Here is a 24,660-nt window from a genome sequence, read left to right as displayed (position 1 = left end):
GCAGTTGACTTCAGCGGAGCTGGCGTTTCAGTCCATGCTGTTTAGACCAGAGCCAAACAATTTAAAACACTGTCAGCTACTGGGTACACATCTATACCTACGCTGCCAAGCCGTCCCAGTAGCCACCACAGCAGCAGAAGTCAGGGTGGGCAAATTTTGCCCCGAAAACCCAAAGCAGGCAAACTCGCTTTCCCAGCAGGCGCGCGCGCACACCACTCACTTCTTTTTATAGACTGCTTTTCCCTCTGATGCAAAAGTAAATCCAGCTCAGATGATTTCCCTGCCTTAACTTTTGTACAAGAGGAAGACAGAAGGCTAAAAAAAGAAAATTAGACACTTCATGAAATCCGTGATTAAGACAGAGAAACTAACAAGACAGATGGGCTGAAACACTCGGGGAGCTTCAGTTCATCAGCCCATGTTTTTCAGAAATCTCCAGTACGCTATTGTCTTCCCCAGTTTGAGTTTGAAAATCCCATTTTTCCTCCCCAAAATTTAGCACCATTTCTAAACTTGGAGCCCCCTTGTTGGGTATTCCCAAACATTTACTCAAAGGGCACGCTGTCCCAGAACCCAGCTATGCTTTTTTTCCCTCCCCTTTCCTTTGTCTCGTTGTCAGGTGCAGCTACACACATTCGCAGGAGCGCCCTGGCACGCTGCCTTCAGCTCTCATCTGGCTGAACGCCTTCACCCTGCGACGTTTGCTAACCAGCAGGGACAGGCAGCACGCTATCATAGCCACACGTGCTGGCTGGTCCTCCCCAGCACATCCCGCAAGGCAAGACCTGAAATTTCACAGGTAATGGGAGGAGGGTGGAGGGTGGAGGATGCTGACGAGGGTGGTCTAGCTCCCCCCTCAAGCTCCTTGCTCAGAATAAGCACCCAGGCCGGTCCACAAGGCATTGCTTCCTCCATCAGCAATGCACTCCTCTTTTCTGTCCTCTTTTCTGCAGGGCGCACAACGCAGCCACTCACCCAGGATGAAAAGAAAGAGACAGGGCGGGGGGGGGGGGGGAGGAGGAAAAAAAAAAAAAAAAAAAAGCTGTGACTCCGCACTTGGCAAAAGCCAGCGCTCAGCAACAACTGCCGAGCGCTGAGTCACTTCTCTCCCTTCCACCTGGCGAGTGGCTGCCCAGATCCATTCAGCAGAAAGCCTCTTTTCATTGAAACTGGCATAAATCTGGAGTAATTCCCTCCGCTCCAGTGGAACTGCTAAGGATTTACAGCAGCGTAACACGACAGGCAGAATCCAGGCCACGGCGAGCTGCAAGCCCAGGTTTCCCTGCAGGGGAGCGTGCCGCCGTGCTCTCGCGGGCCCCGACGTGAGCTCTGCATCGGCGCTGACGCTGTCGCTGCTGCTATTTTGCACGATGCTGTAATCTCCAGCAGATGCTCTGCAAGCAGAGCCCTTGGAAGAAACCTCCCTCCTTCACGCGCTCCGGGAGAATTTTGACAGTCTCCGAGCAGAAGAGCGTTTAATAGCTTGAATTAATTATTTTTTCAGATCTAATTTTTTTTTTTTCCCTTCAGATTTCATCTAATGCTCTAATTTGGTTTTGCCAAGATTTATAATTATTATTTTTTAACGTCTCACTGGACTGTGTGAAACAAGAGTTCAGGAGACGGCAGAAATATCTTCCGTGCAGATGATGTGTGAATAAGCAAGGGAGAAGATCAAGATTTAGGGAATACCAATCAGCTTTGCCAGACAATTATCTACTGTATTTATGTTCCCAGCTTAAGCAAAAGCATTGTGAGAGGATTTATGCATGCATTAGAAGGCTTCTACAAGCAGGGAAAAAGCCTGAAAAAGCTCCATCTATTCCCCCCTCCGAGCACACTGTGCAATGGCAAGCAGAATAACAAACGACGCTTGAGCACAAAAAGCAACCTTTGAGACAGAACTCTTCCAGCAGATAAGAGCTTCCTCCTTGCTATAAATACTACACCTATGTGAAAAATGCATTTGCCTATACACCGAGGGGCTGGCAGGGCTTCTCTGCACAAACGCAGCGAGTCTCGTCTGTCCTGGTTAAGCACATTTTCCAGCATTTAAGGATGGGATGTAACTGCCTAGGAACAGCAGCGCCCAACGTCGTCCTTTCAGCACGGGGAACACAGTGTGCTCTACAAATATTAATTTAGACTGAACAAGCGAGGAGCTATGCAAATACTACTCCCAGCTTCGAGAGGAGAAGACTGAGCACGGTGGAGCTGCGAGGGGGATTTTCAGCAGCACTTAAGGGAACCAGCTCAAAGCCAAGGACACTTGCGTGCCTGCAAGTGCTTTTGATAGCCCCATCCTCACCGATTCCCTAGCTGGGCTGTAAATCAGAGCCCGAAACTGAAGCCCTGCTCCTTCTCCTCAGGGGACCCCGGCGAGCAAACATTTTCTCTGCCCTGACCGGTTCCCCTGCCAAAACCAACAGGGCAGTGTGCGGGCACGGGTGCGCCTGCGGCACCTTCCAGGTCCAAGGGGCCCGGCTGGGACAAAGCAGCTCCTTCTCCATCCCCCTGCGGGAGCTTTTTTAAGTTCCATCTCTTATTTAAAGGGAGGAAAGAAACGTTTGTGAAGTAAAAGAAGCAGACAAGGACAGGAGAGCTGAAACAGGAAGATCCAAGTGACCCGAAAAGAAGCATCTCCTGGACCATTTTTTTTTCTACCACTCAACAGAGTATCATGAGACGAAAAGTGACAGGCAGAGAAATGGGTATCTCAGGGAGGTTATGCTGATCAGAGATGTGGTTTTAGCTATTCCTCTGAAAAAATCCCCTAAACACGGTCAATTTAAAATCCCTCGGAAAACAAAAAAAATCATCATCTGGCCTTCAGACTTTTCACCAGTGTAAACCTCATGCCTCAGGCTTCAGCGCAGCTCCACACGGGCCGTGGCATCTCTGAAAGGGTCTGCCTGCCCTCACGGGATTCGCTGCAGAACAAAAGACTAAGCCTTGAACAGCTTTAGGACTTTTTAAATCAAGAAGCCATAGTTAGTAAATAAAGATGTACTTATTTCAGTATACTGTTCCTTACCTGAATACAACAGGAACAAAGAAGAGACACAGAGACACGAAGAAAGATTCGGGCTTTCTGTCTGATTTTGTTTAAAGAAAGTAAATCCATACGAGCAGCAAAGCACAGGCAGTTAAAATATCCCAAGCACAGAACTTAGCAGGACAAATATTTTCTGGTAACACAGCAGGACTGTATCTGAGATTCATGGTCTGCTGTTCTCTGAAGAATTCTTTCTTCCCTTTCAGGATCATCACGCAGGGAGAGTGACACTGCAATGCTAAGCTGCCCGCACTGTCCTGCACGGCACCTCTTCGTAAACCCCACAAAATGCCGTTTCTTAATCGTCAGAAATCTTCGTTAACAAATTTCCCTTTTCGTTTTTTTGTGAACTGTGCTTTTCTTTTTTTGTTTGTAAACAAAGAAACAAACAAACAAAAAGCCAGAATGTGGAAAAGCTCTGCCAGAACTCAATTAATAAATAATGAGCACCGAGTGGTTTTGATCATTTCCTTCTGTCTGAGCCTCACAAACTGACAGTAAAACAGCGTATGACCCTTTACAGAACAATTTTACTATCACATTACATCCTCACTGGAAATTAAGCAACACAAATTTGACATTTTGAATGGGAATGGCTCATCCAGTTTGGTGCAATGTTGCCCGCTGGGAAGAGCAGAGAGAAACACACAGCGAGTTTGCACAGCAGGATCTGCAGAGCATCTAGCTAGTCGCACGGAGAACAGGGGAAACACAGCAAACCCCAGCACAACCTGCGCCGAACTTCTCCCCCACACTCTGCACTATAAAAACGTAACACTTTTCAACTCACAAGGCCATGGGACTTTGCTGGGCTTTTTGCATCATGCGAATGAGGTCACAACTTGAGCTGGAGCTCAAGCAGCTTCCCAGGCTGTGTGAATCCAGAAGGACGGGTGTGGAAGGGCAGGAAGGGAGAAAATTGGAGGTATCCTGTCCTGCTGCTCTAACTGGAAGCATTGGGAGAAGTTAATTTCAAACTAAAATAAGTAATTGGAAATAATATAACTATGTCCTGGGACAGGAGAGACAGTCAGACATACTGGAAAAGTGTGGCTACCTGAGGAAAAAAAAAGGGTGAGTAGGGAACATTGTAGAGAGAGCCTAAGAGAATAAAAGAAACACATGTACAGACACAGCTATGCAGGCAGCTTCTGTCATTTTCTTAAAAATTACACGCCATGAGGGCAGATTCTCATTCCCTCTTTGTTGGCGTAACCTTACGTGATGGGCGTATGTCAATTTCCACCAGCCATACACCTGCCCCTTTCATTTAGAAGATGTAGTGTGCAGAACCAGTCTTAATAATAGCTTTTTATGCCCTGGCGTCCCTGAGCACACCACCTGTTTGCGTTTGGAAGCTGCAATGACCGAGGTGCCCGCCACGCACGATAAGCTGCCAGAGTTCATGGAGTGAGTGGAAAGTCAAGATTCACACAACTTCAGCCCTAGTTTGACTGAAACAAGTCAAAAATCGACAAAAAAAAAAAAAAAAAAGACTGAAGTGATCTCTATCTAAAGCACAGGCACATTCCTTATAAGCAGTTTAAATGCCAGTACTTTAGAGGGTTCTGTTTGCGTGTTATAATCTCCTTAATGAATAAAACGCAATTGCATCTACAAAGAAAAGTGGTGTTTGTTGACACATCGCTGCAAGGAAGCAAATAATGGCTCACAGTACTAAGAAACCTGATGACAAATGTAAGGGAAATTACCCTCTGAATGATTTATGCATGACCTGTGCATTTTAGCAGGCTACAGAGAATACCAACTCAACAGGTCCCTTTTGCTCTCATACAGATACATTAAAAAAAAAAGGTGTCTCTCAACGTGAACTTGGTCTCTTTATTTTTGAAACTCCTGTTACCAACATAACAATCACCTGGTTTGTGAAGGACTGGGTTTGACCTCTGAGGAGAACCACACCAACCAGCTTTCTCAAAAAAAACAAGGCAGGTGGACGATGAAACCAGCAGAGGGGACACGCTTCCTCCCCTGCCTCTTTAAGGCAGCGCTGCCTTCCACGCAGCCGGTTAATGCTGCACTCAAATAACAGAGCATGGATTTCTCTTAGTAACTGCAGCTATAATTGTAGCTCCTGCTCAGACGGCTTCCATCCTATTAGCGTTACAATTGTCCAAGGCATCACCGCTCAGCTAAATTGCCGTAATTTCTGATAAAAGTCTAATTTTTTTTTTTATGCAACAGGAAAAAAAAAACAACCACCTTCAAAGCGTTATCTCTTTTCGCTGCGACCTTATCCTTCTTTAACAACAAGAACATTAACAAACAATCCTGTCTCCATTTCCTTCGGTGTCTGGCAGCCTTTTCTTAGAGCAAAACGCTGTGAGTGGATGCTCTGCCCACTGCTGCACACCTTTCCCTGATCTGAGGCTTTTAAGGATAATGCATAGCAGCCTTATTTTTAATCGTTCACCTACCACTTATCTCATTCAATCTCCTCGGAATTGCTTTACACCGTTTCCCCCTGCTGTAGGTGGTATTTGCAGGCAGTTACTATACATCACCCCAAACAGCTCCCAAAATAAATGGCCTGCGTTGTCACGTTTACCCACACTCAGAGCGCGGATCTTGGGCAAGGACACGTTTTGCCTCTCGTGTATTTTCATCAATACATTTAAAAGCATGAGGAGCCCTCTTCTCTGCATAGAAATACCACGTTGGGCCAAGCAGCGGCAATGAGAAACCCCAGAAATGCAGGTGCTTTACCAACATGTATATCCCTGTACTGACAAGAGAAACAGCTCCTGGGGACTCCAAAAAATGCCAGACAAATTCTATCATTCCGTGCTGCCAGTGACTCCTCCTATGTCTTGGTCTGTTTCACTGCAAAGTGTTATTTAGGGAGTACGCCGTGATTTATTTTTAGTAGCTGTTTTTCTTTTTCAACTCAAAAGTATTTTGCCTCTTGCACTTCCCTTTTTTTTCCTTAAAGGAAGGCTGGCCCAATAAAAATTTAATGAGAAAGTCAGCAAGAAGTACAATAGCTCTGATTTATAGGATCAGATGAAGAGATCAAAGATCTAAACACTCCTTCCAGTCTTTCTTTTTGATCTATTTTGCAGATTTTCCTTACACCCTCACCATAAGACACCAGCAGGCCAGCTTAGCTTGCTCTCTACTCAGCAGACTCCTGCTATCTTATCATCCCCCATTTCAAATAATCGTATGTGGTCTTTCTTGTGCGTGGCTCTTCCACCACGATGGGGATGTCAAACATAGCAGCGGTAGGGAAGCTGCTGCTTTAGTGATGCAACGCTAAGAAAGTCAGAAAAAACACACACTGAGCACGTAATGGGAATTCAGCATGAGTAAACCTCCCCCTCCAAACACTCTGAGGAAGACCTAGGTACCCTCAGTAACTTAACGAGTCCTTACCAAGAAGTTACTTCTCCATACTTGCAAAATATTCCTGGGAGTTTTTCAAGCATCATGGGCAGGAGTGCATGCCACGGCCTGCTGATGGTACAGCCTGTTTCTCTCTCCTCTCATCGAAATCGACTGCCCTTAACATGAACAGAGTGAGACGGGGGCCTTTCCTACTGCTGCCTTCGTCGGTCGAGCTCTATAAATGTCACACCTTTATTGTATTAGTGAAAGGCACGTTTTAGAAATTCACAATAAAAGCATTCTCGTATGCAAGGTTTTTTTTGGTCCCCCTTGTGACTCTGAATTCCTGAAGGTCAGATGAAACGGCCTACACAAGGGGAGAGAAGAAAATGTTTTGCTATATTCTTTTAAAGAGCCTCTGCAGTGAAAAGGCAATAAATAGCGGATTTGTTACATGACTTCGGGACGGCCACGAATGCTAAGACCACAGCTAAATGAACCTGGCCATGAAAGGAGCAGCAGCTCATTCAACGCTGCACCTACATCAGTTAACTCGTTTTGTGATTTAAGTCCAAGACTTCGTATTGTTCTACTTCCTCCCATTCCCCTGCTCCAGATTCCCTTTGTGACACTTTATCAATGGAAAATCGAGGGAGGGGTTTCCAGCTGGGAGCCCAACAAAAAAACAGGAGGTTCAGTCTGGTTTTCTCACTTGCACTGCAAGAGCCATTTCAGTGCCAGCGATAAAAGAAAAACTACACAAAGTAAAAAAAAAGACATGACCTGAAATTATTTTATCATCATAAATGCTGCACTGTTCTTTATTCTCCCGCACGCTTAGTCTCACACGTTGCTACAATAATTTGCTAGCTTAAACAGAGCTCCTTGCAAATAAAGTATTTGTGCTAAGGGACGATGTCAGCTGGCATTTCGGGGACACGTTGAGTTAGCAGCGCCATAGGTCTGATCTTCTTTTTGTTATGCCCTTGTGATTTTTATGGATTTACAGCTGCAATGTCCCAGTTAAAATACAAACAACAATACCTGACTGTGCTCTCTGCTAGAGGTGGAGAAAGCGTACACAATGAGCAAGGGAAGCTCCCCGGCATGCCGGGAGTTGTGCACGCTGCATTTTGCACATGCACGCTCACCTGGCCACATCTGGGGGTGCCACGACAGCAGCTGGGGTGTAGGCACGGCCGCAGCCAGCTGAGTGCTTGCGTTAGAGTTGTAAACCTTAGGAGGCGGTTTTGAAAATGAGATCATTTGCCCTAAGAGGATTTTCAAGGTAAGTCAACGGATAGATTTGGTCTCATTTAAGACCAGAAAAGACCATTAATCATACACTGGAACATTACGGCAGCACAGACCATTCATCTTGGGAGGCACTTGGTACAGTAACAACAGAGCTCACATAAACGCACAAGAGCACTGCTCAGCACAGACAACAGGTTCCTTGAACTCTGGAGCTATCTTCAGATAGCTGTTTTCATACAGAACCAAGACAGCCCTGGCTGCCAGCACCTTCTCAACAAAAGGACAGATGCCTCAAAAGCTTCAATAGACAATTAGCCATCCATTGCAGGCTCTGCAAGCGTCCCAAAGACAAGGGAAATCTCACGCATGCAGTGCCCAAACAAGGCGGCTGATCAGGGCACTGTGTCCGTGATGGCTCTGTTAGAGAAAAGCATTTTGAGATACAACAGAAATCAAGGCTGCTAGGACTAGAAGGCAGCAGCTAGCATCTCAATTGCCTAAGCCTGGCTGAGCTGCAAAGCACAGAAAAGCAAGGCTGAAAGGAAACTAGCAGGGTGGATAATCAGGAGCGAAGGCTCTCCGCTTAACCACAGAGAATCCTTAAAGACACATCTTGATGAAGCAAAGCTGGTGGTCATCATGAGCAAACAGCCTGAGAGTCTAGAAAGCACCTGGGAGAGCATGATAGAGCACCTGAAGAACCAGAAGGTATTTTTCAGTCTGTTGGACAATCTTAACATTTTCAAATGCATCTTGGGTACCTAAACCATAACCAAATGGTAAATCTTGAGAACCATCGGCTGCTGCTCTCCAAATCTGTGCTGCTGACCAGCTGCAAGGAACCAGTGTCTGGGGGAACTCGGGCAGCAGATACCTGCCCTGCAGTCACGGAAGGGCACGTGCCAAGCACATGCACTGTTTGTGCTGAGATCGGTGAGGAGGTGCCTTCATTCCTAATGACACCATAAAGTTTTAAAAATAGGCTGCTGTAAAGTCAGTACCTGCTCCGTTTTCCATCAAGCTTTCTTAACACAGCTTATGACCTCCCTAAATACATGTGTACATACATTAACTGAATCCACGACCATGGTCTCCAGCTCCAACCATTTACATCATTGCCTTCCACAAGATATAGAGCGATTTTAATTAAGCAGTGCAACGTGAAGGAGTTTAGGGGAGAGGAAATACCTAATCCAAAACTCATCTTGGAGGCAAACTATGTGTGGGAAAAACAAAACGAAACAAAACACATTTAACTTGAAGTCATGTGAAATCACAGAAAGAAGCCTATGTGATCTTTGCAGACACATCCTACACCACAACACAGACAAAGGTGACAGAAGGAAAACCATCCTTGAAAATATTTATTTTCAGTTCCTAACCTTAGTATCGGCACACAGGTAGGTCACATTAACCAAAACCATCAAAGAAATCTCTGTATTATTTGTGATCACCACTCTACCCTGTTTAGAGTCTCATCTTTCATTGTGGCCAATCTTTAAGAAAGACAACAGAAAATACCAAAAAAAAAAAAAAAAGGTAATTACAAGCCAAAAAATGAACTGGGGAGTCAGGGGTCAGGCAATTATTTCCTGTTCCTGCAGGTATGGTTTAAGTCCTGAAGTACTAGATCTGAGAATAACTAATTAGAGACCAACAAGTTAAACAGCCTAAGAGGGTCTTTTCAATTTATTAAATATATTTTGCTTTAATCACATTAATTTTTCAGGGATGTACAATAATCTTTGTGGTTTAAAATGACTTTGTATTCATTTTTAAATGGAGAGTATTTTTATTCATCTAATACATTATCCTTTCAAGAAAATTATCATACTTGACTACAAGTACTTAATGAGGCACTAATTAATACTCTTGTTTCTCCCCATTTAAAACTCCTTTGAGAAATGAGGTCAGAAACCTGGTGGAACGTACAAGACACTTCTCTAGGGGACCCAAAAGGCATCTGCTTCCTGCCACGCTTCTCCACGGGGGACATCCCCTTCGAAAACCCAAGACCAATACAAAAGTGAACCCCGTTTAGGAGCTCCCGCTGAGTTGGCACTGATGGCTGGCACCTGAAGGCTGGCACAGCAAGGCACCCCTCTTCTCCCCAGGTTGCAAACGAAGTCGTGCAGCAGCGCCAGGTTACCTTTCCCACTCCCGTAAGCCTGCAGCGCGCTTGTAAAGCCACTTATTCTCCTGCCTGACTTCTGCTGAGCGCAGTAACACAATGAAAGGCAGCTCCACCTTCCTCCGCTCCGCGGCCCCGACGGAGCTGTGGCTTCCTGCCAGCGGCTCCAGCCTTTGCTGCGCCTTGCGAGGGGCGCGGTAGGCGAATTCGGGTTATAAACACCTCCCTGAGCAGCAGCGGCCGCCTAGCTCTTGAAGGATTTCAGCAGGTTTAAAAGGCAAAGACCAAGTGCACGCGTTCCTAAGTTCTCGGGAAATTTGCACACACTCACCCACGAACTTCACTCCCGGGTTTGCTCCACATTGCACGCTAATTGCAATTATCTAAGAGCGGCTCCATGATGGGAGGAGGGGAGAAGAGGAAGGCTTCCTTTTGGCACAGCTTCTTCAGAGTTCAAAGGACACATATGGCCTGCAAACACAGCGCAGGGGATAATTTAAAATTAAAGGAGGGATGGGAGGAAAATGAGAACACAGCAGGGACAGGCAGTGTTGTTCTGGATCTGCTTGACTGGAATTTTAAATAAAGGAAAAGGAAGAAAAAAGAAAAAACACACCCCTATTTTCATTCCACATCCAAGCAGAGCCTGAGCCAGAGACCCTGTACAGAACTGGCAGGAGGGCACACCACGGCTGCCCGAGGAGGAAGAGAAGGAAGAAGAAGGTGCCTGAGTAAGGCAGGGCCAGGTTTGCTGTGCAGAGCCCAGGCAGCCTGATGAAGGGAGTCACTCGAAGTCAGCAGCCCGCGAGATGGTGCCTGTGCACACACCAAATCCCGACTGACACCTGCTTGTGGCCCTGCTCGTAGCCAGGAGAGACACCAAAGCCTACTCGTCCATCAAGCACTAAATCAACAAATACATAAAACAAACAAACAAACAAACAAATCGTCCGCAACAATCCTCGGCCGTAATTTCTACATAATTATTGCACAACAACCGCCCGTAATGAGGGAATGAATTTATAACCACACGCAAGCTATATTTACCAGTGGACTGGTTACAAAGCAAAACAGCAGGAAACCACAATGTGTGTCTTCATACGAGCTCCTCCGTGCCGGAGCGGGGCTCCCCGAGCAGCGGGCCCGCGCCTCACCAGGAGGCCCAAGGACAGCGGCCGAGCCCCTGCTGACAGCTTTTTGCCCCTGGGGGGGGGGGCTGCCTGGGGGTCTCCCCGTTCACTGAACCCTAGGGATCTTCACCCCTTCAAAAGCGGCGCCTTGCAGGTGAATTTGGCTGCCGCCACCTCGCAGCTTCGGGAACCACCAGCAGTGCAGCCGGGCTGACAGACGCAAGGAAGGAGAGGCAGCTTTCTGAGGAGAGCCCCGCTTCCTCGGGCAGACACTACACACCGATGAGCTGGATCCGGGAACAGATCCTGCTGATATGTTGGTTTTTTTTTTTTTCTTCTTCTTCTTCTTTTTCTTGAGGGATTATTTTTAACTTGGATGGTTTCCCAGGCCTGGCTCGGAGCACGACTACACAACGCTGATGTCAGCACAAGGAAGCGATCTAACGAGCACCCAAGGGGGCGGGAGGGGGGCAGGACGGCTGCTTTTGCCATCCCGGCCACCTTAATGAGCTTGTAAAACAAGGGCCTACGGACAGCGGGTTAAAAAGTCACCGGGCCGCAGTTAACCGAGGAAGGCAGATGACAAAAACACAACAGCGCACGCACCGCTTACCGGCACTGCCCGCTCCAGGAAAAGAAGCCCCACATTCAGCCCCAGCGCACCAGGGGTCCTGACACTCGGGAGGGGAAAATCCTGCCCCTCACTAGCTCCTAAGCAGGATAATGTGGCAAAAAAACACCTCGTAAAACACTGTTATCTCAGATGAGCATTTACTCATCTTTTTGGCTAGGTTTGTACAACCTTTTTGGCTAGGCAAGTACAACCATAGCACCTCAAAATGAAGCCTGAAAGGGCGCTGTTATTCGGGAACTGAGTTGCTTTTGGAAGATGAGTCAAGAGCAGCTCCACATACTTAGGTCTCTTCTTGAGGCTGCTGACAATTTTTCCTGGCTTTACAGCCACATTTTCTGATCCTTAATATATTTTCTTTCCCTTATTGGTGAGAGAAAGAGCCACACAAATAAAGAGAAACCTGACTATCCCAGGAAATTATGTAACTGACTATACGCAGAGTGCTGTCAAATATGCACAGAGTAAACTAACTGAAGTAGTATGATTTTTCCCTCCAATATCCTTCACTTATAGTCATTGTAGGTGTTACACGTAGCAACAGTAAGTGGAACAATTTCATAGAGCACTTTTCACATTGAGACAGCTATTCTACATCCCTCTGTGCAGCAGACAATTTCCAAAGCTCACTTTGAGGGATGGCACCTTGAAGCAAGCCCAGAGAGGTAACTTCTCCCTAGAACCAGAGCTAAAACCTAGACCAGTGAGCGGCCACATCTATAGACAGAATAACTCTTTCTCACCAGCAAAGATTTGGCAATGCCTGTATCCGGCAGGCAGGGGAAGGTGCCTCCAAAAACACAACTCCACCTCACAAGGGAGGCTGCCAACAGCACCAGATACGCACACACGGGGCTGACTCCTGCTGCGAACAAAGCGCTGCTCGGGGTCAGCACACATGCAGAAGAGTTGCTTGACACTGCGAAGGATAAGCTCCTATTTGCAAAGTATTAGAAAAACACTGCGTAAGAGGCTTTTATTGCTATTATGTGGATGAACGGAGAGGCCTCGGTTGACAGCACTGCTACACTCCCATTGTTCAATGGAGAAGAAAAGACACACAGCTTAAAATAAATAAATAAATAAAAATTAACACACCATCCAGCCCAAACCACATCCAAAGCAAACAATAAAAGACGAAATGTAAATGCATCCTGGGCACACATTGTATTTTATGTTCCTTTTCGTCATCAGTTACAGCTCCTGTGATGTTAATAATGTGTAAAAGCGACAACTAAGCACAGATTACACAGCCAAGCAGAGATGGAGAAGAAGGTCACATATGCCATCAGATGTGACATGTCACAAACACTTGGAAGATAGCATAACTCAATAGATTAAATATCATTTATCCCCAGTCATCATACTATTGCATCCAAAAGAAAATACATATTTCAAGCACGGCTAGAACAATAGCACCAAACAAAACACATGACACTAATTCAAGTGTCATGACAAATTGTTCATCATAGCTAGAAAACAGAGAAACATGGCCCTAAAAAGCATTATGACAACAGCGGCCTATCAATTTTATAGTGTTCATATTTGCATTCTAGCATATTCATAAACCACGTTACTTCTGAAGGTAGGAAAAAAAAAAAGGGAAAAGAGATTAATGAATTAAAAGTAAACCATAAGGAAAATCAGAAAAGTCAGAAGAAATTTGAGCTTAGAAATATGAAAAAGATTCTTTGTGTGTGCATGTGTGTGAAATGTAATACAGTTTCTGCTTCAGATCACTTGGGTTACATCTGGTTGTGCTGTTAAGATCTCCATTTCAGAACTTTGGTGTTTTTTTCACTCATGGTTTCAGAAGGGCTGCTATCTCTTTAACAGTGAAGTTCTTCTCTCCCACTCACATAATATATTCCCACTGTCTCCAGCCTGCTTAAGGTCACTACAAATAGAATGGAAAATCTGAGGTAGGTTATTGGAAAAGATGGAAAATAAAGGCATGTGCTACTAGGCCATTCATAATGAATAGCAAATGAGTATTTTTTGAATTAGCAATTAGGACAAACAAAGGCACTAATATTTTACAAGCGTATTCAATGCAAAATACTAGGTATTATTCAGGCCTTTGCTATTGAATTCTGACTTCTTTTCACTCCATCAGCACTCTTAAGAGCTTATTAACGTAAAGCAGAGCCTTTATAATTTGCAATAATGTTTAGGATACCTACTCTAAATTAATGGATGAAATCAATAAATTCCTCAATAAACAGAAACGCACGGAAAAGAAAAATGACAAAACACTTTCTGTTTTATTACTGTGGCAATCCTATTCGGTGTTTCAAATATTCATACAAATATCTCTCATGCGTTAGGAAATGTGACATATTAGCATTCCCATTTAAAAAAAAAAATCATGGGTCCCAGTTCAGGAACATGTTTCCTTTGAGAAATGCAAAGGAGGCATTTGAATACTTACTTGTATTTGATTTTATGTAGTTAAATGCAACCCCACCTTGGATCCAGAATACTGCGTGACCACTCCCCAGCACTCTGCTGAGAGCTGACCCCATGGTAAGTCACACAGCATCATGCAGCCAGGGCAGGCATGCCCATAACCAACTAATGATTATCCTTGGGATGGTCTAAAGCTAGGCTTTAAGTTTGGGGCCTGTCTTGCCAAGTCACTGCTCTTTCATCACCACGTACAACTCCGCACGTGTTCTGTATGCAGCTCCCCTGGCTCGGCCACTCTCACTTGTTCCAGTTGCCCACCCAGTAGCTCTGTGCAGGTAGTAACTATGATTCCTGGTGGGAGAGGCAGCAGCAGCACACTGGAAGCTGTAAAACCTGTGGGTAAAATTCCAGGTATAGGTGGAGTTCTTCACATGAAGCCAGTGAGCCTCAGAGAAACTGACATGAACAGAGCTCCAAAAATATGGTTCCTTGTCATGTCAGCAGGGCATACAAAGGGTTAACAAACCACCGCTGTTTGTATTCTCTATTAATCTCACCCCTCCCTTATTTAGCAACTTCCTTCTTAAATCCTGGCTTCTCTCCCCCGTTTCCCTCACAATTTGGGGTCCTTTTCCTCCCAGGATGATCATCTGCTAGAAGCTCCCTCCGCATCCCATGCCCACATTCCAGGCTTTGTCCTGTTTCTCTACAACACTTGGTTTCTGGCTGGGCTCCACGCTCATTGCAAATTTATGGCTCTCCTGCTTTTCCAAGCTTGAGAAGAAGGTTTTTACTCAGCTGCCCGCGACTGCCAGGACGAGGAGCAGAGCCTAGAAACTGGGAAGAACAGCCCGTGAGCACCAGCCACCAGGAGAGCAGGGCTTTGGCACTAGAAAACCAAGGTGGGAATGCACGCCTTGCATCTTATTTAGTTGGGAGCCTGAATGTTTCTGTCTAGAACGTCTGTTTGTATCTCGAGTCACAAAGAAGCCATTAGTACCAATAATGTGTCATTACGGGGGCGGCAGCAGAGACTCTGCAGCTAAGGTTAATTTGAGATGCATAATTTAAAGCAGAACTAAAATCCTTCCATTTCACACTTTAATGACTGAATTCAAATCATTCTTCAAATTTGACACAGCAGCTCTTAAGGGGACACTTTTTTTTTTTTTTTTTTTGCCAATTTTTGAGTAAAATACAAGCTATCTATTGTAAAGGAGAAAAACCTATGGATCCTCCCTTTCCAATCATTTTAACCTGTTTTCCCCTTGGATTTCTTTTCAGAAACTTAATTCTTCTGAAGGCTTCGTACTTCGCCCATTCATCCTGGTATGTCAGATTATTCCTGATACAGGCCACTTCTGCGGTTTGAAAAACAAATATGCAGAGTTAATAATTTCATTCACCCCAATCCCAATGACTTTGCCATGATCAGCTGACAACATTGCCTAACTTGAACCAGTAGCGTCTACACAGTTCTCAGTTCTTAGCACTTAGTGACCATGAACCATACAGTTCAAGAAGTTTGTCCAAGATCATACAGGGGACTTGCAGTGCAGCAAAAAATTGAATTAAAGTCTCCCAAATCCACAGATAATTTGTTTTGTCAGGCAACTCCCCTGACCACAGCTGACAAGACATGTAAAATAATTAAGCAAAATCTCACCACAACATAATGAAGCAGCATGATAGGCAGATAGCCACACTGCTCAAGCAGGGATGCAACAACTTTCCAGCAAACACATCCTGCCTTTTCCCGTGAATTCCTCAATCTAGCTCACATAACGTTACCAAAATACATAGAAACATACAACCTTTTTTTGTTGTCTGACCCTCAGGTCGATTTCCTTCTGAATTTTCAAGAAATCACAGTTCAAGCACACAGACATTCTTTGGAGAACTGCCCTCTATGCTAAAAATGGCAATGGAATTGCACAAGGGAAAAAAAAAAGCGAAAATTCCAAGAAATCTTTGACTCATCCATTGTTATTCATCAGGTTTTTGGAGCACAGAATGGAATGCCGTCAAGCTAAAATTGACAGTGCTATTTTCTAATCCCTAAGTGATGTCAATCCTTCACAAAGCCACAAGTGCTGAGAAAATTTTCTCTGCAAAATTCTAAGAATGACTCTTAAATTTTGTTAGTTTTCGGGGATGAAAAAAAAATAGAGCTAAAAGAAGCACTCGAAATTAAACTCCTACGTAGGTGTGCTTTTGAATACTGAGAGTATTAGGATTCACAGCTTTGTGCTATCTGTGACTCAGACTTACTGCCACAGGTGTCAAGAGACCTAGGACCCAGCTGGAGCTCTGTAGAAACCTGTTGTATTGGGAGATTTTTTTTAAAAAAATTACTATAGAGTACAAGATTTGCCCTGAAAGACTCAGTGCAGACCTTGTAGCTTTTTAGTTGACGTATTTTACTGTCCAATTAGCTTTCAGCTAGCAAAACAGATTTTTCTGCTGTTTAATTCTTAAGGTTTTCAGAAAAACATGATGTCGACCAAATATACCATCCGAAGTGGCTTCAATAAAGTTCTGCGAATAACACATCTACACTGGCACGCCAACACACTATTTTTAATTGTAGCTCATTAAAGATGTAATAGGAGAAGAATTATATTCACTTCCAGCACTGCTCCGTCAAGGCAGTGAGATAATCGTGCTGCTATATCATCCAAAAAGGAATGCTCCTGCGTAGTGATTTAGGTAATCTAATTGAAAGGCAGAAAGCAGTGATTCACTCCTTGTTCTATCTGTTACTGCAACATGTTTCTCGCCTATCACAGGGCCCAAGCAGGCACACAGCGATTGGCTGCAAATGCTAGTAAAGCAGAGACCTGGAGAACGAAAAAAGGCAAGTCAGTTGAAATGCTGAAGAAAAAAAAAAAAAAAAGAAAGAAAGAAAAAAAGCGATCTGGACTGCAGACGAGGAGCGCTTTACAGAGCAGCATGCAAATGCAGGCCTCTAAGGTAATTTAAACCAAATGCAGACTGAAACTGAAGTAGTTTGGTGAGTCAGCACAGCACAAGGACACTAAAATTACACATGAAAAATAGCACAATCCTTTCTGTATAACACACGCTATTTTATTCCAAATTTACCCGAAAACAAATTAATTGTCTCCTTCGTGCTTTGCCTCCTTCTCCTCTTCTTGGACTCAACCTCTACCTTCCAGAAACAAGCTGCGTGCAGGCTGGCTAGCTGTGAACTCTGATGTCTAGGACTTTAATTTCCCTTTCACAAAAATTTCATCTCCAGACCATGACAACCTTAATAAACAATCGCTGGCATGAATGCCACTAACTGTGTTCCAAGTTACGATTACTTTCCTCTGGAAATAAGAAAAATACTTAAAACCCAAGCTGTGGAGAATCATTACAGGCTCCAACAATGGTGGATGTCTCACAGATTCTGCCGTCCCAGAGGTTTCAGCCACCTACAGCTCGGTGCAGACCAGGTCTTTAATGCTAAATGTGCCTGTGATCAGTCAGAGGAAGGCTAGCCTCATCTCTGCCTCAAACATTTTTAAAGCCATAACCGTTTTTAAACGTACAAAGCAATATTCATCTTCATTTTCATCTCATTCTTGCCTCATACTTTCACAAGAACGTAATTCTGTGAAAGCCACAACAATTGCTCGTTCAATGGAGACTGTCACTCTCTGAAGTGCTTTCTGAGATAGATTTGTATGGACAGACGTGGGTAGAAATGAATAATCCAAAAATATCCACAATAGATAATGAGCAGAGGCTAGAAAAAAATACCATGTACTGCAAACGCAGCCCAAGTTGGAATGAATGCCTACAGTAGCAACCGGACAGGAAGAGCAAAATGTTATTGTACATTACTGGCCTGCAGCCCGTAATTACAAAAAATACTGCAGCATTCCCCAGTAACAGCAGAAAATATTATCATTTCAAACAAAGCAGCTGCAGCACCCTGCCCGCTGCAACCATGCTGTGGGCACGTAACAGAGCCGGCGAGGAGAGGGCAGCTGGCTGCTGAAGGACTCCCGGCCCGTGGGGTGGGACATCTTCACCTCACGTCCCCGGCTCCCCTGCACCAGAGCACAGAGACCCCTGCTCGGCAGCAGGACGCTCCCACATGGGCTCCAGCTGCTGAGCCATCTGGCAGGGGAAAACAGTTTTTGCAGTCTTGCAAATCCTCCCATTCCAGCTCCTCAGTGCTGTCTTACCCGGCTGCCTCTAACCCTCTACCAATGTTTTTTTAAGAGATTAGCAGGAGGGTCCCGAGCATCGGATGACACGTACTGCCACCACGACCCGTAGGATTCCCCTCCTGAGATGGCAAGCAGTCACTCCGCTAGGCATCACCACAACAGGAGGCAATTTGCCTCCAAAAACAACTGGCTAAGCAGCCAAACAGTTTCTCGAAGCTTTATGCACTTGCAGAACTAGCAAACAGAGAAGAAATGCAGAAGTCTGATCAGTGAGGTTAGCAGAGGAAACACTGTTCAATTGAAAGATACCCAAATTCTAACACGTTTCCTCTACAGGCTGCAAACAGTTACAGATTCTCTGGTCCAAACTGCAAAGCCTCAGCTTTGCTTCAGCTCTCAGGGCTGCTACAGGTACTCAGCATCTCCCCACGGTGCCGCAACTCTAAAGCTACGCTTGCAATATGCAACATCAGCTGTTTAGGCAGCCTCTCTCTGAGACACTTGAATCACCATGAAAACTATTTTCTTACTGCCAACCAGAAAGATGAAGCTCTTAGGAGGGAGCAAATTAACTGCCATACCATAATGCTTCCCAATTCACCAGTGCTTCTTGTCTTTCACATACCAGCTTTTCTCTGCCAAACACGAAGATGACTGTAGCAGGAATATATGCAGTAGGTTGAAAGACCACATTTTTGTATCCTCATAAGCCATTCATTGGTTTATGGATTCAGAGTCCCGCAGGGAGTGCTGCAAATCCACATAAAGTCTCTGGGTGCAGGACTCAACTCTCTGACATATGTAACAGATGTGTAAAATAACACGTAACCAAACATCTCTCCAGTAACTGTGCAGCCAGAGACTGGAAAGTCCTAAAATGTCATGTCCAAGGGCAAAGGAGCAGGGGATGGATAAGAATAGAGTCCTGGATCTAGAAAGTAAAGAGAAGTTTAGGCTTTAAGAATTTCTTTGTTACAATGTGGTTTTTCTTTTACATTTTTTTTTGGTATCTGTAATTAAGGTGTGGTAATAGCCCTCACAAGAGAGGGCTGTGAGGGCTGGGGAGCCCAGCCACTGCGGCCTGGTTTGCTCTGCACCAGACCGATCGACAGTTTCTTGGTTCCTGGGAAACTTCATGGTCCCACCTCCAACACCTCCAACTGTGCTTCCAGAAGGGAAGGCCTAAATCAGAAAAACTGCTGTGGACAAAAAGCATGTGGCTGTGTAACAGCGATCACCACAGAGGCCTCTCTTCACTCCCTGTGCTGCTGTGTCCTGGCCCCAGCGATTTGGAGATGGCAGTGGGGGCCCTTCCACAGCCAGCTGGAGAAGCGCGGTGGGTGAGGAAAAAGAAGTCAAGAACTTGTTTAAAAGCCTCAGCTTAAAACTTGTGGTGACTCCCTATGTACGGACTAAAATCAGGCTCTACTAGGAACTGCCTGAACCACCGCCTTTTGCAAAGCTGCTGGTGGGCCTGGAGCCAAGGCCTGGTTCAAGCTCTTATCTAATCCATGCTAAACTGACTTAAACCATGCATCCTTTATAATAAATAGCCTCACAGTGAGGAAGCCCAGTATTGGCATGTTTCATATTTACATCACCCATTCGTGCACATGGCTTAAAGGAAAGCGTTGGGAGTACAACAGCTTCTGAATATTTTGCCTTATGTGGTTTAGAGCCAGCACAGTCGACGGCTGCGTCGGCTTCACCCCTTTTTGTGTGACAGGCTGAGAAGCGAAAATCCCAGGTGATGCTCAGCAGTGCTGAACACAACGCGTGCACCAGCAGCCTCACAGACGTGGCCGTGTCCTGCTGAACAGGGGCCCGGGGCTGTGCCACGACACTCACAGCTCCCCGCAGTGAAGGTCTCCATTCTCTGTCCCCAGCACCTCCTCTTCACAAAGGCTTACACACACTTACATAAACAAATGAACAATTCCATTATGTGCCTGGCAGCCCGTGCACTTTCTTTCTGCTGCACAATAGAGGCACCCCATTGAAAAGATCCATATACAGGGGAAAAAAAATCTAAGCAAGTCTCCAGCAAGCACACATATTATCAAAGCCTCATTTCCACTTAACACAAGTTGCTTTGGGAACAAATGCAGCTGACTTGAGGGGAAAAACACAAACAAACAAACAAACAACCTCTTTTTCCATTAGCTAGGGAAAAAAATATATCGAACCGGTGCCATCTTTGTTAAAGAGCTCCACTAAACTAATGGTTTAGGAGAGCCGAGGAGCATGGACGGGGGACAATTTGCGACTGATCACAGCCATCTGAACATGGCACACTGACAGCTGAAAGAAGAGAAAAGAAAGGCAAAACAAAACAGGCATGTGTTTAATTTGGGCAGGCTCAGTCCCCCATATTTGGTCCCAGTGAAAAGTACAAGGCAGGAGAAAGTCGGCCCCTCCGCCTGCTCTGCACCCACATAACTCCCTGGCACGCATCACAGGACCTTCTCGGGGCACACAGATGGGGGCATGTGAAGAAATAATGCTAAAAACAAGCATCAAGAAAGGGCAGAAGTAGCAGTACAATTTAATATATCTTGAAGTGCATCTCTTGCCACCAAAGAACCTCCCTTTCTTTAATACCCTGCCAACAAGCTCCTCCACTCCCAAACACAACAAAAACTAAACAAGACTCAACAATTTGGTGACTGCAACCGAGAGCTGATCAAATGATTATAAAGGCTACGCAGATGCTGTGAAGATACCTTCCCCTGAACTCCAACGTGAGCTTCCTCGGAGAGCAGCAAGAAGGCAAATCACGCGTGTTATCCTGGGCTGACATGAATGAAAAAGACAGGAGTAAAAGTGTGGTGACTTGCGCACAGCAGAGCTAAGAAGGAATGCTTGACACTAGGAAAGGGGGACTGAGAGAAAGCAGGGTGGGCTCAGAGATAGCACACACGGTCTGCTGTAGTTCACCCTCCCTCTCTCAACGGCTCAGGCTATCCTGTGCCTGAAAAAGGGTGAGCTCCACAGCAAGTGTTTTTCCACCTGAGCTGCAGGGACAGGAGGAGAGAGGGGAAAAGAAAGGTGTGGAGGGTAAGAACCGCAGCTCCTAAATGTCATACTGCAGCAGCTGCAAATATATTTGCATTAATACCTCATTTCACAACTACAAAAATTGCCTCAGACTCCTACTGAAAGAGTCTTGTGTTTCTGTTTGGGTTCACAGTCCCTAATGCAAGTACTGCATATAAAAAGGGGTTGTCTACACTGATTTGCAAAAGTTCCTAACTTTTTGGAGAAATCAGTACAAATGCCTACAGGACTAGTACAATTTCCCAAGCAATGGCTCTAGTCCACTGACCAGAAAGGAAATATTTAGCTCCCTGCAGAGAGCCTGTTGATTTCAAAAGAAATTTAATAGCTCTATTCCTACAAAGCAAATACAGAGCAATCACCAGGGGCCAGCTATGCTCTCCTCTCTTCTGCAACCTGGTAAGCAACAAACGTCTGCAAATGCCACAAGCCAAAGGGTTTCGATATTCTGCACAGTGGTGAAGCTATATCCTCTGCTTCTTCCATGTTATGTTGGTTCTTTTCACTCTGCGGGTTTCTTACAGCAATTTCGTCTTCTTCAGCACACTCATGGGGCAGAAGGGAATAAATAACTTGAATTTTAATTTTTTTTTCTTTTTCTTTTTCTGTTTTCATTTAGGCCAACATTTCAGTGGCTGGTTTTACAACTGCAACATTTGCTCTTTACTGAACAAAAACAAAATCAAGAAAATACTCGGAAGTCATTCTTTTCTAATGAGAGAAATGAAGAAAAAAACACAACAAAGACCAGAGGGAAAAGGTGGGCTTTTCATCGCAATTCATAGTTAATTGTCCTTACTAAAGATAGTTAATAACTCAAGACAACACAATTCAGCCTCAGTCAGGGAACTCGTAGTTCTGCTGCTACTCAAACATCCAAGTGCAATTTGCAACTCTAGTTATGAAAGGCGACATTATTTTCTTTATACTTTTAGCTCAGCTTGTGCAAAGTTACACTGATGAAGCAATTAGGGTGGACATATTATTCAAGCTGGTGGTGAACTTAAAGGCTCTGTTAAGAAGTTTGGTAAGCACCAGCGAGGTGCTTAAACATGAAAATGAGAGCTATGTCTTTAATGCAAAAGTATCACTTAAGAATGCTGTAAAATCAGATTGCTCGTGACATTATCACCAACAGTAAGATAGCTGTATATGCATTTTTCTGTCTGTGCATTGTACTTTATTCGGTAGCTTTCTTCTGCAGAGTTTCCATGTTATATAGATCCCAAACTTGGAAATACTTCGGCACATGCCTAACTTTCAGGGAGAATAGCCTCATTGATTTAAACAGGGTTCAGCCCTGACAAATGTTAGAACAATCGCCTGCTTGCAGGATTGGACCTCATGGGGCCCGTTTTCAAAAAGATAAGGGCATTATATATTTTGACTGCTGATTCTGGATTTGCCATTAAACTTCTCTGCTTCACTCTCTCGGCTGTTTTTATTGCCACAGACAGAAATATCATGACACTCTGAGGTAAATAATGAGTAACTTAATTACAAAATAACTGTAACTTATGACAAGACCCTCCAATCACTCACCTCAAACCATATGAGTGTTTCAGGATGCTATTGTAAGTCTCTTTTCTTCTATCCCCTCTCTCACGTGAGATGTTGCAGCCTTTTTATCTGATGTTTTGCTTTAAAACTCTTCCCCGGGCTCCAGGATCTTAAACAAAAACAAACCAAGAAACACTCAGAATGAAAATGTCATTTCAAGTGATTGGTGGGTGGCTCAGGGGAAATCCCTGACCTTTCTCCAATGTATATTTCATTATCTAAAGCAAGTGCGATAACTCCCCACAGCAGAAGTACTCTTCTGTGGGCTGTACTTAAAAAAAAAAAAAAAACACACACACAAAAAAAAGAAAAACACACAAAAAAACAAAACCCAAACACCCAAAACAAAACAACCAGCTATTTAAGACCACTCAAAATCATGTTATTTTTAAAACCTGTACGGTAGCACGCTGCAAAGCACTCATTTAACATATGATCTTATGATCTGGTGGTATATAACCAGACTCCACAAAATAATGAAGGAGAAAAGGGAAGAAAGCCCAGAGATGCAAATCGTGGAAACAAAAAATCATTATGTAAAGTATCAAACTGTTAGACGGGAGAGCGATCATCGGTTTTATTATTATTAAGGTTATTACTAGTCACGTTATTGCTAGTAATGCTGTGTAGACGTCCAGCTCCCTGCATCTGTTTGCTGGAGAACCTGCGCAGAGCTTGCACCACGCGACCCAGCCCGGCCGAAGAGAGGGAGGAAGGAAGGGAGGAGGAGGAGCGACGAAGCAAATGAGTAAGAGAAACCGGCAGGTCCCTCACACGGGCGATTTTGACATTCTCCACCATCGCCAAAAAAAGTCTGAAGGGGTCTGGAGGTGACGGGCGTGCTGCTGTGCCACACCAGCGTGCCTTCTGCCCCCTGCCCCGCGGATCTGCCCTTCTCCAGTACCTGCAGTGACACAGGCCAGCAGCTGGAAGCCCAGCCGGGCTCTGTCAGCAGGAAAATCCCTCGGCTACGAGCAGCAGACACTGCCAGCCAGTGCAGAGTTCACTTTCCCTTGGAGAGCGCGCTCCTGCATTCGCACGGCCCCTCAGGATCACAGGCGGCCGAGTTATTCCCTCCCCACCAGTTTTAGCTCAGCAAACCATTCCTGCAGCTCCACCTGTGACTATCCCTGCTGAAGCCAACAAACTTTCACAACGTGACAAAGCAGAGTTTCACCTTATGTGAATTTAAGCCAAATTTTTTTTTTTTTTCCCCAGTCCGCTACGACAGACAGACAGCTCTGAATAATTTTTTCCATTGCTTTTAATTAAGAAGTGAAGCCATTATCCACAGCCCTCTGCGGTTGTGCATACCTCAGAAAATACAACTTTGCCCAAAGTGGTCAGAAATTCAGAAAGGAAAGCTTGCCTCGTGGCTTCTCATCCCTCCCTCCCCCCAGCAAACAACCCCAGGCTCAGAACCAAGACCACGGCACAAAGAAGGGGCGAAGGGGACTTCCCTCAATACCTGCACGAGGGCTGCACCTACTTCACCATTCCCCAGAGCTGCTGACACGACAAACAAACCCCAAAATACCCTGTTTAAGTTACCCTGCTGCCCTGCTCCACTGTGTTTCTTCTCGCTTATGTTGTGTTTCTGCTTTCTCCAAGGAGCCTCCTCTCACTCGAGATGAGTAAAGGCTGCAGGAAGAGGACAGAGCCCTCTGAAGCTGTGACACAAATCCAGCGAAGGCTGGAAGTTCAAAGTGAAACGAGGACAATCTGTCCATGACTCATGCCACCTAGAAATGATTCTTAATTTAAGAAAAAGTGTTAGAAGGATTATTTTACGGAGTGTCACCCCACTGAATCAACCAGCTTCTGCCTCTCATTTTTTCCCTGATTCAAGCACAGGGTGGCTGGGGACTCTATATTAAGATTGAAATCAGTGTAAAATT

At 45.0% G+C, this 24,660-nt stretch overlaps 1 protein-coding gene across 15 annotated transcripts in view; it reads right to left on the bottom strand.

The window, feature by feature from the left end:
- ATXN1 (ataxin 1) overlaps positions 1 to 24,660 on the bottom strand; it is a 200,016-nt gene that overhangs the window by 111,664 nt on the left and 63,692 nt on the right. For 13 of the 15 annotated variants that reach the window (XM_072033323.1, XM_038174993.2, XM_027451266.3 and 10 more), the window contains one exon: positions 22,745 to 22,871. The exons of 1 other annotated variant lie outside the window; for it this stretch is intronic. The gene's annotated coding sequence lies outside the window, so the exon portion shown is untranslated. Of the gene's footprint in view, positions 1 to 10,122; positions 10,263 to 22,744; positions 22,872 to 24,660 lie in introns of all 15 variants that reach the window. One more of the 15 variants, XM_027451267.3, reaches the window with a different exon arrangement.

The sequence above is a fragment of the Anas platyrhynchos genome, chromosome 2 (assembly GCF_047663525.1).
Source record: "Anas platyrhynchos isolate ZD024472 breed Pekin duck chromosome 2, IASCAAS_PekinDuck_T2T, whole genome shotgun sequence".
Classification (NCBI taxonomy): Eukaryota; Metazoa; Chordata; class Aves; order Anseriformes; family Anatidae; genus Anas; species Anas platyrhynchos.
This window is presented reverse-complemented; position numbering and strand designations above follow the sequence as displayed.